The following is an 18,087-nucleotide window of genomic DNA, read 5'->3' on the forward strand; positions in this document are numbered from 1 at the left end:
TCTACAAAGGGATACAGACAGGTTAAGCGTGTGGGCAAGAATGTGGCAGATGGAGTATAATGTGGGGAAATGTAAGGTTATTCACTTTGGTAGGAAGAACAGAGAACTGAATATTTTTGAAATGGTGAGAAACTATGAAATGTTGATGTCCAGAGAAACTTGAGTGCCTGGACACCTGAACTCCAGGTTGTGCTAACCTAGTATAATCATCCAAAACCTGATGACGGAGAAAGTCTAAAAAAAACTAAGACAATAAACAACCCTTGGTGGTTTCTGAGAGTCAGCAAAGTGGGATGGTTTACGACCATGAGTTAAGATCAGTGGTGCTTACGTACAGAACAATGCAGCCGAATCGTATAAAGATAGGGCATGCTCCCTTCTCAGATGTTAGAGCTCTCAATGGGGGATAGTCAGAAGTCCATTTCCACAGGCAGTCCGCAAAGGTCAGGTCTGATCTACCTGGATTCGCAGACAGTCCAGGTTGTGTTGATTGCTTGTCATTAATGTAATCTGTAGACAGTTGTATTATAATAATAATACTGTTGAATGTAATGTTGAAGACACCTGTCGTGCAACTCTGTTGTAATCAGTCTATTAAAATTGCTATTTTGTAACCACTCGGGCTAATTTCAAGCGGAAGTTATTGTTGATGGATTAACAACCCATAGTTGCGACAGTAACGGGAGAAATCCGCAAACAAACATTCACTTTAAATAGAAGCATCACACCCATAATTTATATTTTCACACGTTCATTTTTGCAGTTCTCACCAAAGTCCAAACATCGAAAGTCCACGTGTTTTTCAGAAGATTCCCATCCTGTTATGTATTTTGAGCAGTTTCCTACATGTATAAACATCACACCCATAGTTTATATTTTCACACGTTCTTTTTTGCAGTTCTAATCGAAGTCTAAACACGGAAAGTCTAAATGTTTTTCAGAAGATCCCCTCCTGTTATGTACCTTGAGCAGTTTCCCACATCCATTTCCTGTGATGTGATAATTCTGGGTGCAGGATGAATGGAATTGGATTTGCTGCAGTCCGCTGACAGCAGGCGATGGAAGCGAGCGCCATGCTGCCGCTGACAGGTGACGGCGACTTCTGATGCTGCCTGACATCCGGTGGGAGTGGGCGGGGATTTGAAAGCCAACCCATTCCACCAATCTCGGAGCTCTAAAGCGGTGCTTGACAAACATTGATAGAAACAAACACGCAATGTAGCATCCAGGCCTCGTGGCGCAACGGTAGCGCGTTTGACTCCAGATCAGAAGGTTGCGTGTTCAAATCACGTCGGGGTCGCAGTTTTTTCCCTGAGAGCCGGTTTGAACAATTCTGCAATTCAAGTTTTCTTTGCGTCTTCACAATGAACAGAACCCTGCTCGAAAGTCTGCCTCTGGCCTGGAGGGAAGCACCTGATGACCTCATTTCTTTAATGCAAATAACAGAAGACAAACACACATCTTCGTTCAAAAACCACCCTGCAGGTGGACACATAGTGAGATAAACACAGGGCAGAGATGCAGACAGTATCCGGAAACATCGGGAAATAGACAAGAGAAATAGATTGAGCGCTTTGTTATCAGAAAATTGTCTGAACCTCCACGGTCAATGAAAGGGCTTTTGTTGGTCGGTTTCCCATTGAACCGGAGAATTCGGGAGAACTTGGTGGATGGTTGGTTCGTATTCCATTGTCCCCAACCATTGGAAAAGGTTTGCCCATCCCACCCGACGAACTCCTTTCAAAAGCCACTCTGTCCAAAGCCAATATATCCTTCCAGATTAAAAGAGAATAAAACTTGAAAAGAGCGTCACTGTGGATCAGTTTTCTCTCACTCAAAATTATCTGTTTAATGAAGTAAAATATGCAGGTGACAAAGAATACGGCAACAGCCACTGTCTCTCATTTTGGCAGGAGAAGAAAATCGATCTGTCTGTTTGTGGAGACCAAGTTCCAACATAATGTTTCCGCCCGGGATCGAACTGGGGACCTTTGGCGTGTAAAGCGAACGTGATAACCGCTACACTACGGAAACCGATGGCATGGTATGTAACACAATGGGTAGCTGAATGGTGTGCTCTCTCTGCTCGGACTTGGAATGTGTTCTTTCCATTGCAGCTGGAGACACAGACAGTGGCTGCTCCCCCTTATCTTTAAAAACTCTCAGGGTTGTGGGTTTGAGCCCCACGTTGGGAGAGTACCGTTTTAAACTTTTATGCTGCTTCCACCCGCCCCCCTCCGTCTCACCCCGCACTTTGGGGCCGCGCCCGGGCTGAATCTCTCCAATTAGGTTTCCGCCCTTGTCGCAGCAAGAAATGGTCCTGATCAAAGTCACAAATGATGCCCTATGTGACTACAACCATGATAAACTATCCCTCCTCATCCTTCTCAAATACAATATCTCACCGTGCTGTTATGCTGTTAGACTAGTTTCATCTCTCTGCTCTTATTTGGAATGTGTTGCTTTTTCGTCTGACAACACTGAGTATCATGGTATTATGTTAGTCCGCCAGAGGAGATCATTCGGCCCCTCGTGCCTGTGCCCGGTCAAACACACGTATTCGTTCAAAAATCGTTCAGAGACAGATTGAGTGTTTTTTTTATCAGAACATTGCCTGAACCCCCACAGTCCACAGCTTTCCTCCCCGCTATCAACCACACGGCCTACTTTTATGTCAACCGCAAATTTCTCAATCATGCCCCCTACGCTTAAGTCCAAATCGTTAATGTATACCACAAAAAGCAAAGGACCAAGTACCGAGCCCTGCGACACCCCAATGGAAACAGACTTCCAGCCGCAAAAACACCCGTTGACCATTACCCTTTGCTTTCTACCACTCAGCTAATTTTGGATCCAATAAGCCACATTCCCTTGGATCCCATGGGCCTTTACTTTTTCGACCAATCTGCCATGTGGGAATTTTTCAAAAGCCTTGCTATAATCCATGCAGACTACATCAATTGCGCTACCCTCGTCGATCCTCCTTGTCATCTCCTCGAAAAATTCAATCAGGTGAGTTGGACACGACCTCCCCTGAACAAATCCATGCTGACTGCCCTTGATTGGTCCGTGCCTTTCGAAGTGACAGTTGATCCTGTCCCTCATTTGAAATGGAGTCTTTCTCCTGCTTGCTGCAATAACAGATAAGGCGGTTATTAGTACTCAGGCCCAGCTAGCTCAGTTGGTAGAACATGAGACTATTAATCTCCGGATCGTGGGTTCGAGTCCCACATAAGGCGAGGACCATTTTTAAGTTTCATGCTGCTATCACTGGCAGAAATAATGCAGAATAAAGCATGATGTCGCTAGTCAGAATGGCCGAGCGGTCGAAGGCGCTGCGTTCAGGTCGCAGTCTCTTCTGGAGGCGTGGGTTCGAATCCCACTTCTGACATTGCTGATTTTTACCAAGACGTGGAAATATTTTATTTGTGGATTGGGCTGCAGCTGATTTTTCTGCGAAGTTGATTTGCTCCTCCCACAAAAGCAACTGGCTTTGTCATGCATATGTGACTTGAGAAGTTTTGAATGGTGAAATGTTTGACATATTAATGACCGGGACAAAGAAATAGAACAGCAGTGGGAAACATTTAAAACGAAGATCGATAGAGTCCAGGAGAAATATATCCCACGACAAAGCAAGAAAAAACTAGCCAGAAATGATACAACAGGGATGAATAAAGAAATAAGGACAAAATTGAAACTAAAGAAAAAGGCACACACGAGACAAGAAAGGAGAGAGGGGAATGTGAAAATACTGGGAAAGTAGTCTAAAGAACTATTGGAAAGGCAAAAAGGAATATCAAAAAAGCGAAGTATTCTGGACACATCAACAGCCAAAGAAAATTTAGGATTGGAATAGGGCCACTCAGGGATACACATGACAAACTCACAGGCAATGACAGCGAAATGGCAGAAATATTAAATAATCACTTTGCTTCAGTATTTACCAGGGAGACGAATATTGTGGGCATGACAGGAGAAGAAGAGATCAAAAAAAATATAAAGACATTTAAGATCGAAAGGGGGGAGATAATTCATAAACTAATCAAACTTAGAGAGGAAATTTCCTGTTAGGAGCCGAACGACAGTTTCAAACCGCTCAGCCACGCTAATTTCCGTATTACTGTTCAGGAGCTCAGTTCACAGGGACACGATTACTGCGCTCCATTTAGAGAGGCTTATTGGCAGGTGGAAATTGACCTATTAATAGAATCATAGAATAGGACAGCGCCATTCGGATGCCATTCGGCCCATCGTGCCTGTGCCAGCTCTCTGAAAGTGCTGTCCAGTTAGTCCCACTCGCCTGCTGTTTCCCCATAGCCCTGAAAAAGTTTCCATTCAAGCGTTTATCCAATTCCCTTTTGAAAACTGTGAGTTAAGAAAAACAATATTGAAAGGGGTGCTGGGGCCTCTGCAGAGTCGATGTAGAGTGTGTGATGATTGAAGTTATCAAGATGGTTGCTTTACACATGGTATGTTGTGCAATCATCCTGAAATATCTTCAATATCCAATACAAATTGAATTGCAAATCTGACGGACAAACACTGGAAAACAAGTCACGAGTGAACGCAAATCATCTGGGACCCGTTTTCAGCCTCACCGCACTTTAAATAAAGTGAAATAACTTTGCATTGAAAAGATTTGGAACTTGCATCTGTGCCTTTATCTGTTCCATTTCTTAAAGTTGCTGGCGTCTGATGATGTACACGCCTCTGCTCCCTCCATTGAACAAGAAAGGAGGTGTTTGACGTTGACGGGACCTGTTGGTTCTGAGCTCATTCTTTACATTGAGTGGGTTCGCGTCCTTCAACTTTAGCCCAGCGGTGAACTTCGCAGCAAACAAGTTCGACACCGTCTCACCGCGGACGCTGACTGCCATGTTTATTGTAAACAATTTTACAACACCAAGTTATCGTCCAGCAATTTTATTTTAAATTCACAAGCTTTCGGAGGCTTCCTCCTTCTTCAGGTGAACGTTTGTTGGAAATGACAAACGTTTCCAACAAACGTTCACCTGAGGAAGGAGGAAGCCTCCGAAAGCTTGTGAATTTAAAATAAAATTGCTGGAATTTAACTTGGTGTTGTAAAATTGTTTACAATTGTCAACCCCAGTCCATCACCGGCATCTCCACATCATGCCATGTTTATTGTTATTTCTTTCAGCCCTAAATAAATAGTGACCGTGATTTTAAATTTGCACTCAGTGATTTTTAGGTAGTCTCCTTTCAGTGTTTCAAAGGCGACCCCTAATTTATGATAGTCCGGCCATTTCACCAGCCGTGTTGAAAACAAAACATGTCTCTGCTTTTCGCGTCTTTTTTTGAAAGGCAAAAAATATTTTTCCCGTGACCTCTGAAGGATGGACAAGTACAGTTCAGAAAGCAGAAGCAAGTTCACCGAGCTTAAATCGTCTGACCACGTTAAAGGCGATATATACAGATATATATATATATATATATATATACACAAGTAGTTGCTGTCTGTTTCTGTGGTTGTCTTTTTTCTGTGTGTGTCCATCTGCAGGTCGATTTTGAATCAATACCAGTATTCGTGTCAGTTTGTTGCATGAAATAAATGAGGGTATCAGGCGCTCCCCTCCCTGCCACTGGGGAGGTACTGAGTCAGGGTTTAGACCAAACTTCTGTTTTGTTTTGTGTGAAAAAGCAATTGAAACCTTCATTCGGGAATTATCCAGTCTCATGTGAGCGGTGAAAGAAACAGTGACCCCGATGTGATGTGAACACGCAGCCTTTTGACCTGGAGTCAGACCTTTGCGCCACGCACTCTGAAGACAGGATCCTGGATGTTATTATATTTTTTGAATGTTTCTCAAACACCGTTTCATATATTGGTTAAATAGATTGGGCTTATCAAATCTCCGCCAGATCCCACCGGGTGTGAGACAGTCTTGGAAGCAGCCTTCACCCCCAATATCACGCTGGCATTCATCGCCTGCTCCCAGCGGACTGCATGAACAGGGCTGGGAGATATGGACTTTGTTCACATCATTCAGCAATGTGAATCGTTAAATATTTAATCATTTTTAATGGCGACAAGGTTTCAAAACGTTCCCGCCCGGTTTCGAACCGGGGACCTTTCGCGTGTTAGGCGAACGTGATAATCACTACACTACGGAAAACTGATGCTTCCAGCTCTGTGATATGGATATCACCCCTCAGCCAAACTAATTTCCGAATTACTGTCCAGGAGCTCATTTCACAGGGATACATTCACTGCGCTGTATTTCGGAAGGCTGCAGAGAAGGACAGGTAGCGATGGTCAGGCAGGGAATCCCAGAGCATCGCGCCCACACAAACATTTCACTGTTTTTTTCATGTACCTGTTATCCGACCGCAGTTTAAACTATTGCGAATGGCATGCTCAGATGATATTGTTCATTGAGTGTTTTCTTGCTCGAAACATCAGCCTTTACGGTTAACAGCCGAACGCGCTAACCGATTGCGCCACAGAGACCAACCGGTGTGGTTTCTTGCAATATACACGAAAGCAGCGTGTCACCTGGCCAAAGTTTCATGTTGCAGCCACAGAAATGTAGTTGTCCACTATCAGTGTTACTTTTCCAGAAATAAAGGAAGGAACATTGTTTGTGGAAACATGGAAACGGTCTGATCTCGCTCACAGCATCGATATCACCGCCAACCAGCTCTCCTGCAACCGGCGCGCTAATCGCTGCTTTGTCTGTTACTTATTAGCACTGCGGGAGAACCTTCGTCACATGGATTGCAGCGGTTCAACAAGGCGGCTCACCACCACCTTCTCAAGGGTAATTAGGGATGGGCAATAAATACCGGCCTCGCCAGCGACACCCACATCCCATTAACGAATAAAAAAAATTATTAATTTCAGATTCTGCATCAGTTTGAGGTGCTGTATTGGATTAAGTTTTGTATTTGTTTGAGGTACTTTATTGCTTTGAGATACTGTATTGGATTGAGATGCTGTATGAGTTTGAGGTATTAATTTATGTTTCAGGTTCTGTATCGGTTTGAGGTACTGTATTAGTTTAAGGTGTTGTATTTGATTGAGGTACTGTATTAGTTTGAGGTACTTTATTAGATTGAGATGATGTATTAGCTTGAGGTATTATATTAGTTTCAGAATCTCTATCCGTTTCAGGTATTGTATTAGCTTGAGGTACCGTATTAGTTTGAGGTACTGTTTTAATTTGAGAAGCTCTATCAGTTTGAGGTGTTATATTAGTTTGGGGTATCTGTATTGTAAGGAAAGAGTTATTGAATTAAGATTAACCTTTAGCTTTTGCCTCTTAAGTAAGGAAGTATAAATCTCTGTTGGGAGAATGAAACTACAATCATAAGACAGATTTGCTTCATTTTATATGCATGCATATGTTTAATATAGAGACGAGTAGATTCTGAAGTCTAGAAACTCTTGGATCGGAGCTGATATCATAATATTCATAAGTTTAATTATCCTTTTGATATAAACAATTCTCTGACAATCATAACAAGGCCTTTAAATCAGTCAGAGCTGGTGTGTATGTGTGTCAGACAGCATTGTGTGCTATTCGTCTTACCAGCTTCAAAGGGAAGCAGGAGAGGTGTGACATCTGTATAATTGCTACGTATCATTCCAAGCTGACGCAGCGGGAAAGGGCTGCACTGGTGAGAGATAAACACCATTCTGCTCTCTGGTCAATGGGCAAGGCCATATGTTTTAACTAACAAGTTCAAAAGTTATAGTTATAATTAATGCCTAAAGCAGAACACCTGGCTGTGCCGAAGGAGCCTGTTTGCACCACAAGGCTGCATCTCGTGGAGGAGTGTAGTTAGGTGATGAGGGAAGTGATACTCTGATAACAGAGAAAATGCTGGAAACCCTCAGCAGGTCAGGCAGCATCTGTGGAGAGAGTAACAGAGTGAATGTTTCAGGTCAATGACCTTTCATCAGAACCACGTTGGGCAGTTGTGTTAGGTAATAGTATGAAACATTGGAATTGTTTCACTCCTGTGGGGTGATTCGGGTACCTTCATCGCCGTTGGATCCTGGAACTCCCTACCTAACAACACTGAGGGAGAACCTTCACCACACGGACTGCAGCGGTTCAAGAAGACGGCTCAACACCACCTTCTCAAGGGCAATTAGGTTTGGGCAATAAATTATGGCCTTGACAGCGACACCCACATCCCATGAACGAATAAAAAAAATCTCTGTGCTCCTCCAATTCTGGCCTCTTGCGCATCCCCGATTTAAATCGCTCCACCATTGGCGGCTGTGCCTTCAGCTACCTAAACTCTGGAATTCCATCCTTAAACCTCTCCGCCTCTCTCTCCTTTAACACATACCTTAAAACCTACCTCTTCGACTAGGCTTTTGGTCACCTGTACCAATATCTCCTTCTGTGGCTTAGTGTCAAATTTTGTTTAATAACGCTACCGTGAAGCACCTTGTGACGTTTTACTACGTTAAAGGCGCTCGACAAATGCAGGCTGTGTCCTCTGGTTATCGACCCACCTGCCAATGGAAACAACTTCTCCCCATCCATTCTATCAAAATCCCCTCATAATTTTGAATACCTCTATTAAATCTCCCCTTAACCTTATTTTGCTCGAAGGAGAACAATCCCAGATTGTCCAGTCACTCCACATAACCCATCCCTGGACACGATGCAAGGCGGAGGTTTGCAACCAGGATTGCAAATTATTGCCAGTCGGGAGCTGGACAAATCGAAAGGAACCGAAATGACAAACAGCTTTGTGAATCTGTAGATACGCTTTGGGAAACGGAATTGGAGGCGAATAAAAGACTGACCAGACAGGCGGCCAAGACGCAGCTGAGTCGGCATGTCCCCCTGGAACAGTTACTCTGATGTTGTGGATGAAATTAAGAGTTCGGAGCCATTTAAAGCGCTCCCAGTTCCTGCAGATCAGGGATCAAAACCTGACATCAGCGTCAGGACGCTTAGAATATTTGTTCATGGGATGTGGGCGTCGCTGGCGAGGCCGGCATTTATTGCCCATCCCGAATTGCCCTTGAGAAGGTGGTGGTGAGCCGCCTCCTTGAACCGCTGCAGTCAGTGTGGCGAAGGTTCTCCCACAGTGCTACTGAGTGACAGACAAAGCACCGGTGGGCGCGCCGGTTGCAGGAGAGCTGGTTGTCGGTGATATCGATGCTGTGAGCGAGACCAGACCGTTTCCATGTTTCCACAAACAATGTCCCATCCTTTGTTTCTGGAAAAGTATCACTGATAGTGGACAATTGCATTTCTGTGGCTGCAACTTGTAACTTTGGCTAGGTGACACGCTGCTTTAGTGTATCTTGCAAACACGTGCATTGGGTGGTCTCTGTGGCGCAATCGGTTAGCGCGTTCGGTTATTAACCAAAAGCTTTGGTGGTTTGAGCCCACCCATGGCCGAAAATTGCACCTTTTTCTTCCCACTTTCGGATTCATTGCCTCATTCTGATCGCCCTGAAGCCGGTGCCATGTTTTAATTCCTGGTCTGCAGCAACTGGGAGCACTTTAAATGGCTCCGATCTCGTAATCTCATTTCAAGTTTTCGAATGTGTGATTTGGCGACAAGAAAACACTCTGTGAACAATGTGATCTGAGCATGCCTGATTCGCTACAGTTCAAACTGCGGTCGGATATCAGGCACATGAAAACAGTGAAATGTTTGTGTGGGCGCGATGCTCTGGGATTCCCTGCCTGACCATCTCCACCGATCCTTCTCTGCAGCCTTCCGAAGTCCAGCGCAGTGAATGTATCTCTGTGAAATCAGCTTGGCTGAGGCGTTATGTCCCAAACACGGGACTGCAAGCTTCAGGTTTCCGTAGTGTCGTGGTTATCACGTTCGCCTAACACGCGAAAGGTCCCCAGTTCCTTTCGGGCGGAAACCTTGTTCCCATTAAAAATGAATAAATATTTAACGATTCACACTGCTGATTAAATGTGAACAAAGTCCATAACTTGCAGCCCGCTGAGAGCAGGCGATGAAAGACCCGTGATATTGGGGGTGAAGGCTGCTTCCAATACTGTCCCACACCCGGTGGGACCTGGTGGAAATTTGGTAAGTCCTGTCTATTCAACCAAGGTGGGATAAATGAAACGGTGTTTGAGAAACATTCATATATATATATATAATAACATCCAGGATCCTGTATTCAGAGTGGATGGCGCAAAGGTCTGACTCCAGATCAAAAGGCTGCGTGTTCACATCACATCGGGGTCACTGTTTCTTTCACCGCTCACATGAGACTGGATAATTCCCGAATGAAGGTTTTAATTGCTTTTTCACAGAAAAGAAACAGGTGTTTCGCCTAAATCCTGACTCAGCACCGACCCAGTGGCAGGGAGGGGAGCGCATGATACACTCATTTATTTCATGCAACAAACTGACACGAACACTGGTATTGATTCAAAATCGACTTGCAGATGGACACACACAGAAAAAAGAGAACCACAGAAACAGGCAGCAACGACTTGCATATATATCTGTATACATTGCCTTTAACGTGGTCAGACGATTTAAGCTCGGTGAACTTGCTTCACCTTTCTGAAATGTACTTGTCCATCCTTCAGAGGCCAGGGGAAATATATTTTTTCCCTTTCGAAAAAAGACGCGAAAAGCAGAGACATGTTTTGTTTTCAACACGGCTGGTGAAATGGCCGGACTATCATAAATTAGGAGTCGCCTTTGAAACATTTAAAGGCGACTATCTAAAAATCACTTCGTGCAAATTTAAAATCACGGTCACTATTCATTTTGGCCTGAAAGAAATAAAAATAAACATGTCAGTCAATGCCCGCGGTGAGACGGTGTCGAACTTGTTTGTTGTGAAGTTCACCGCTGGGCTAAAGCTGACGCCGTTTAAAAAACGCGAACCCACTCAATGTAAAGGATGAGCTCATAACCAACAGGTCCCGTCATCGTCAAACACCTCCTTTCTTGTTCAATGGAGGGAGCAGAGGCGTGTACATCATCAGACACCAGCAACTTTTACAAATGGAACAGATAAAGGCACAGATGCAAGTTCCAAATATTTTCAATGCAAAGTTATTTCACTTTATTTAAAGTGCCGTGAAGCTGAAAACGGGTCCCAGATGATTTGCGTTCACTCGTGACTTGTTTTCCAGTGTTTGTCCTTCAGGTTTGCAATTCAATTTGTATTGGATATTGAAGATATTTCAGGATGATTGCACAACATACCATGTGTAAAGCAACCATCTTGATAACTTCAATCATCACACACTCTACATCGACGCTGCAGAGGCCCCAGCACCCCTTTCAATATTGTTTTTCTTAACTCACAGTTTTCAAAAGGGAATTGGATAAACGCTTGGATGGAAACATTTTCAGTGTTATGGGGAAACAGCAGGCGAGTGAGACGAACTGGACAGCTCTTTCAGAGAGCTGGCACAGGCACGATGGGCCGAATGGCATCCGTATGGCGCTGTCTTATTCTATGATTCGATTAATAGATCAATTTCCTCCTTTCACTGAGCCTCCCTAAATGGAGCGCAGTAATCGTGTCCCTGTGAAATGAGCTCCTGAACAGTAATACGGAAATTAGCGTGGCTGAGCGGTTTGAAACTCTGGTTCGGCTCCTGGCAGGAAATTTCCTCTCTAAGTTTGATTAGTTTATCAATTATCTCCCCACTTTCGATCTTAAATGTCTTTACATATTTTTTGATCTCTTCTTCTGCTGTCATGCCCACAATACCAGTCTCCCTGGTAAATACTGAAGCAAAGTGATTATTTAATATTTCTGCCATTTCGCTGTCATTGCCTGTGAGTTTGTCGTGTGTATCCCTTAGTGGCCCTATTCCTATCCTAAACTTTCTTTGGCTGTTGATGTGTCCAGAATACTTTGCTTTTTTTGATATTCCTTTTTGCCTTTCTAATAGTTCTTTAGACTTCTTTCCCATTCTTTTCACATTCCCTTCTCTCCTTTATTGTCCAGTGTGGGCCTTTTTTTTTCGTTTCAATTTTACCCTTATTTCTTTATTCATCCCTGGTGTGTCATTTCTGGCTCGTTTGTTCTTGCTTTTTAGTGGGAGATATTTCTTCTGGACTCTATTGATCACCGTTTTAAATGTTTCCCACTGCTGTTCTATTTCTTTGTCCAGGTCATTAATATGTCAACCATTTCACCGTTCGAAACTTCTCAAGTCACATATCCATGACAAAGCCAGTTGCTTTTGTGGGAGGAGCAAATCGACTTGGCAGTAAAATCAGCTGCAGCCCAATCCACAAATAAAATATTTCCACGTAACAGTGAAGATAACAAATGTCAGAAGTGGGATTCGAACCCACGCCTCCAGAAGAGACTGCGACCTGAACGCAGCGCCTTAGACCGCTCGGCCATCCTGACGACCGATTTCATGTTTCATTCTGCATAATTTCTGCACTGTTGGCCAGTGAAAGCATCATAAAAGTTTAAAATGTTACTCATCCAACGTGGGGCTCGAACCCACGATTAAGAGCTTCGTGCTCTGTCCAACTGAGCAAGCCGGGCCTGAGTATTGTTCACCGCCTGATCTGTCATTACAGCAAGCAGGAGAAAGACTCCATTTCGAATTATTGCAATCAATTCTGAGGGATCGGATGAACTGTCACTTCGAAAGTCACGGATGAATCAAGGGCAGTCAACATGGATTTGTCAAGGGGAGGTCGTGTCTGACGATCCTGATTGAATTTTTCGAGGAGGTGACAAGCAGGATCAATGACGGTAGCGCAATTGATGCAGTCTACGTGGATTTTAGCAAGCCTTTTGAAAAGTTCCCACGTGGCAGATTGGTCAAAAAAGTAAAGGCCCATGGGATACAAGGGAATGCGGCTTGTTGGATCCAAAATTGGCTCAGTGGCAGGAAGTTAATGGCCGACGCGTGTTTTTGCGGCTGGAAGGCTGTTTCCAGTGGGGTGCCGCAGGGCTCGGTACTTGGTCCTTTGATTTTTGTGGTATCCATGAACGATTTGGACTTAAACGTCGGAGGCATGATAAAGACATTTGCGGGTGACACAAAAATAGGCCGTGTGGTTGATAGCGAGGAGGAAAGCTGTAGACTGTGGGGGTTCAGGCAATTTTCTGATAACAAGGCACTCAATCTATCTCTGAACGAATCTTGAACGAATACGTGTGTTTGACCCGGCACAGGCACGATGGGCCGAATGATCTCCTCTTGTGGACTAACATAATAAGATGATACCAAGTGTTATCAGATGGAAAAGCAACATATTCCAAATAAGAGCAGAGAGAGGAAACTAGACTAACAGCAAAACAGCACGTTGAGATATTGTATTTGAGAAGGATGAGGAGGGATAGTTTATCATGGTGGTAGTCACATAGGGCATCATTTGTGACTTTGATAAGGACCATTTCATGCTGCGACAGTCTCTGGTACTGTGTGTGAGTGTGAGATTCATTCTGTATCTGTCAGTCTCTGGCACTGTGTGTGAGTGTGAGATTCATTCTGTATCTGTCAGTCTCTGGTACTGCGTGTGAGTGTGGGATTTATTCTGTATCTGTCAGTCTCTGGTACTGTGTGTGAGTGTGGGATTCATTCTGTATCTGTCAGTCTCTGGTACTGTGTGTGAGTGTGGGATTCATTCTGTATCTGTCTGGCTCTGGTACTGTGTGTGAGTGTGGGATTCATTCTGTATCTCTCAGTCTCTGGTACTGTGTGTGAGTGTGGGATTCATTCTGTATCTCTCAGTCTCTGGTACTGTGTGTGAGTGTGGGATTCATTCTGTATCTGTCAGTCTCTGGTACTGTGTGTGAGTGTGGGATTCATTCTGTATCTGTCTCTCTCTGGTACTGTGTGTGAGTGTGGGATTCATTCTGCATCTGTCAGTCTCTGGTACTGTGTGTGAGTGTGGGATTCATTCTGTATCTGTCAGTCTCTGGTACTGTGTGTGAGTGTGGGATTCATTCTGTATCTGTCAGTCTCTGGTACTGTGTGTGAGTGTGGGATTCATTCTGCATCTGTCAGTCTCTGGTACTGTGTGTGAGTGTGAGATTCATTCTGTATCTGTCAGTCTCTGGTACTGTGTGTGAGTGTGGGATTCATTCTGTATCTGTCAGTCTCTGGTACTGTGTGTGAGTGTAGGATTCATTTTGTGTCTGTCAGTCTCTGGTACTGTGTGTGAGTGTGGGATTCATTCTGTATCTGTCAGTCTCTGGTACTGTGTGTGAGTGTGGGATTCATCTGTATCTGTCACTCTCTGATATGTGTGTGAGTTTGGAATTGATTCTGTATCTTGTCAGCAGTGTGTGTGAGAGTTTGTGATTAATTCTTTATATAAAACTGTGTGTTAGTGTGGGAATCTTTCGGTATCTGTCAGTCTCTGGTACTCCATGTGAGTGTGGGATTCATTCTGTATATACAGTCTCCAGTACTGTATGTGGGAGTTGAATTCATCCTAGATATGCAGTTACTCATACTGCATGTGATTGTGGGATTCATTCTGTATATACAGTCTCCAGTACTGTATGTGGGAGTTGAATTCATCCTAAATATGCAGTTACTCATAATGCATGTTAGTGTGGGATTCATACTGTACCTGTCAGTCTCTGGCACTGTGTGTGAGTGTGGGATTAACTGTGTGTCTGTCAGTCTCTTGTACTGTATGTGAGTTTGGGATTCCTTCTGCATCTGTGAGAGTTGGAGTCATTCTGTGTCTCTGTGTCTCTGGTACTGTCTCTGAATGTGAGATTCATTCTGTATCTGTACATAATTATTCTGTACAGATTACATTATGGCGTTCAATATTGTAGCTTTAATATCTCGATGTTTAAATAGTTTTACTCATTGTTTAATTGGTAAATATGGACATACTTTAGGATATGATGCTGGAGGTTTTAATCCGATAATTTGTGTGCTTTTTGGAGTACTATTAAATCTGTATCTCTGTGAGTACTGTTGTGGATATTAATGTATCTTTCAAACTGATAAGGTGACATTTTTGAATTGGTATGTAATGTGTGGATCAGTCTGCAGAAATAGAATTGACACCGTATCTTTCAATCTAATATTGTATGAGATTTTTGGACTGGTATGTAATGTGTATCTCAGTCTGCACGAATAGAATTGACAATCTATCTTTAAATCTCATTCTACGAGTACATTCTGAACAAGTATCTAATTTGTTTCTCAGGTTTACAATCTTTCAATATTTCTCAATCTGATACTCTACCTGAGTTTTGGACTTGTGTGCAATTTGTATCATATGATACACTTTTCGAATGGATATTGCATGTATTAAAGTCATGTGTGAGAGTTCTGGGCTAGTATTCAATTTGAATCTCGGGGTACATTATTGGGATTCATTCTGTACCTTTGAATCGGGTACCATGTGTGATTTCTATCTGGTATTTAATTCGTAGCTAATTTTGCTCTATTGTGAGATTGACACAGTGCCTTTCACTCTGAGAGTGTGATTTTGGACTGGGATTTTTGTATCTACCTGTCAGCGGGACTGAGTTAGGGGGAAATGGAACAGTGCCAGCCTCACCTACTCTGCTTGACTGTTGGATTGAAAATGTGTCTCTGGAAATTGTGATCAGTGTGGGACTGACTACTTCTGCTGTCTGAGACTGTGGAACTGATGACCTGTCTGTGTCTCTGTGCTCTGTGAGTGATAATATACCGACTGTGTGTGAGAAGGAGCTGGCTGCACTGTTCCTTCTGCCTCGGGTGGAGGAAGCATCACATGTATTCTGGATCGTTCAAGGGTTTGCCTGGAGAAAGAAAACTATCTCTTGTTACTCAGGAACACGTGAGGTCGAAAATACAGAAGTGATCAGTTTAATATCTCTGTTAATGATCATTTTGAATATCCACAAATGAAATCCAGTGATACAAACAGTGTCAGTGTCTGACTCCACTGCAGTACTGCAGCACTCAGCTTCTGCATACCAGGGGTGTTGGGATGTTTTACAACAATTTAATGGCATCCAGACACGGCCCAACCCCTGCACTGATCCATGAATGGGACTACCCGATGGGGCAGGGACCTTTGTACAGGTCAGGTTTCTAATCCCCTCTCCCATGGGACTAACCGTTCAACCGAAACCAAACAGCCGCTGTTTAAAATGTGTCCTTCACACTTCTCACCTGATGCCTGCAATAGATGCTCTTTGTATAACTCCCCACATCCTTACTGTCCGGCTCTGTTTCCACTCTTCACTGTCCAATAACGATAAACAGGGGGAGGCTGGAACTAAACCAGGACCATTGACTCCTGGTTTGGGGAGAGAAAGCAGCAATGATTTTTATAGCAGGTTCTTCCCATTCTCTCTCCCTTCCCCTGGACACACCCTGTACACACACAGCCCGAGAATGACCTCTCCCTTCCCCCCTCTCACTCCATGTTCCGGGACCAGTTCCTGATCCACTCCGCCTCTTACAAACAGCCCCCGGACTGCCCCTGAACTTCCCCCGGACTCAATGCCGATCTCTGAGCCCATCTGCGGACACGGTCCCGAAGCGATGATCTGCTGTAACGAGGCTGCTCTTTGCTCCCTTCCCCCGGGGGCCGTGATCTCTCCATTCCCGGCTGTTTTAAACCATCTTCTTCCGCTCACTGAGGGAATGGCGCCCACAATTCCCAATCCAAAAATCGATGGAAACTTTCCCCAATTCGATTTATTCCGAGTCTGAGCAAAGGAAGTGGGTCTGGGGGAAAGGTCAGAGGGAATGGGGTCCACAGGCAGTGCAGGAACAGGCACCAGAATGGGAAACAGATGGGATTCCACCAGTGCCTCACGCTGAAATCCAGACCGACTTTACAATCTCCAACTATGAAACTAGATGTTTCCATCCCTGCTGTTTCTCTCGGGGTCTTTTGATGGTAAAGAGCCTTTCAGAGATAAAGTGAGCGGCTGTGAAATCAGCCAATGGATTCTCTTAATTAATGGCCCCTATAATGTGTGACTGAGAGAGGATTTCTCAAACCAATCCTGGAGAAACATGGGAGGAAAGTGGGAGTCGGTGTATTTGCTGGGACCGTGTAGGGTTAATATCAGGCAGCAACAGTCGCAGATTAATTTAACCGGAGTGAAACTGTAGGTCACTGAGAGTAATATCGAACAGCCCTGAGCTGTAAAACTGCAGATAGTACAACAGGCATTAGAGGGTTAAATGTGGCCCATTGTTTCTGTCCCTCTCTGTACTGTCCCTGAGTGTGGGATGAATAGTGTTTCTGACCCTTGTACAATATCAGTGAGAGATGTGATTGCATCTTCTGTCTCTCCAACGCGATCTTTCTGGATAAAACGGCACTTTACCGGTCAGTCTGGAACTAATACTGTTAACGTCTGTCTGTCACTGTGTCTCACCGCTCTCTCTGTCTCTCTCACCGTGTCTGCCTCCCCCTCTCTCTCTCTGGTGCTGTATATGAAGGTGGATACTGCTATTGAGCGTGATTTGGACACAGATAGGGAGTTTAAGACTGATACTGTCTCTCTCTCTCTCAATTGCTGGACATGATACTGTCTGATATAAAATAGAGAGAATGAGATGTCCGGGCCGGGCCTCACTGTAACTGGTATTGTGTTCGGCTCCAGTCCCAGTTCATGGTCATAATCTTTTCACAGATTCAGGGCGAGAGTCTCTGTGAGACGGAAACACTGGCGGAGAAATTCCGCATCATAACTCAAACCCCAACACATGAGATTCTCCAAGTAAGCTTGAATAAGGTTTTTGTAAAACGCTGAACCCGTCTGGGAGGGGATGTGTGGGGAGACAGAACAAGGAAACAGACTGAAATGGAGGAGCCGAGTTGACTTGTTATTGAATGGACTGTATTTAGGCAGGAATATGAACGATTTCTCATTGTAACGGGGCTTATTTGAAAGCTTCGGGTTTTGGGAATCCTTGAATATGAAGCCCGGGTCTGTCAGGGTTTGTGCGGAGCGCTGAGGTTCGGTTCTATTATCGATAAACGGTTTGAAACTGTCGGATGGAGAGAACTGGAGGTGGAGCTGGGAGATCAGAGGCCGCTCTCCGCTCTGTCACTCTGACTGTCTCCTCCCCTCCTGATTTCTCTGTTTAATCCCCCATATGGAACCAAAGCGGGTCGGTGGACTCGAAACACGGTTTACTCGTT

At 44.2% G+C, this 18,087-nt stretch overlaps 5 non-coding genes across 5 annotated transcripts; 2 read left to right on the forward strand and 3 right to left on the reverse strand.

The window, feature by feature from the left end:
* Positions 1-1,228: 1,228 nt before the first annotated feature.
* trnaw-cca (transfer RNA tryptophan (anticodon CCA)) lies at positions 1,229-1,300 on the forward strand. Its single transcript has one exon. It is a non-coding gene; the product is annotated as a tRNA-Trp (tRNA).
* A 661-nt stretch (positions 1,301-1,961) lies between these two features.
* Positions 1,962-2,034, reverse strand: trnav-uac (transfer RNA valine (anticodon UAC)). The gene has a single exon. It is a non-coding gene; the product is annotated as a tRNA-Val (tRNA).
* Positions 2,035-3,308: 1,274 nt separating this feature from the next.
* Positions 3,309-3,391, forward strand: trnal-cag (transfer RNA leucine (anticodon CAG)). Its single transcript has one exon. It is a non-coding gene; the product is annotated as a tRNA-Leu (tRNA).
* Positions 3,392-6,067: 2,676 nt separating this feature from the next.
* trnav-aac (transfer RNA valine (anticodon AAC)) lies at positions 6,068-6,141 on the reverse strand. Its single transcript has one exon. It is a non-coding gene; the product is annotated as a tRNA-Val (tRNA).
* Positions 6,142-12,269: 6,128 nt separating this feature from the next.
* Positions 12,270-12,352, reverse strand: trnal-cag (transfer RNA leucine (anticodon CAG)). Its single transcript has one exon. It is a non-coding gene; the product is annotated as a tRNA-Leu (tRNA).
* Positions 12,353-18,087: the final 5,735 nt, after the last annotated feature.

Source organism: Heptranchias perlo, unplaced genomic scaffold (genome assembly GCF_035084215.1).
Source record: "Heptranchias perlo isolate sHepPer1 unplaced genomic scaffold, sHepPer1.hap1 HAP1_SCAFFOLD_63, whole genome shotgun sequence".
Lineage (NCBI taxonomy): Eukaryota > Metazoa > Chordata > Chondrichthyes > Hexanchiformes > Hexanchidae > Heptranchias > Heptranchias perlo.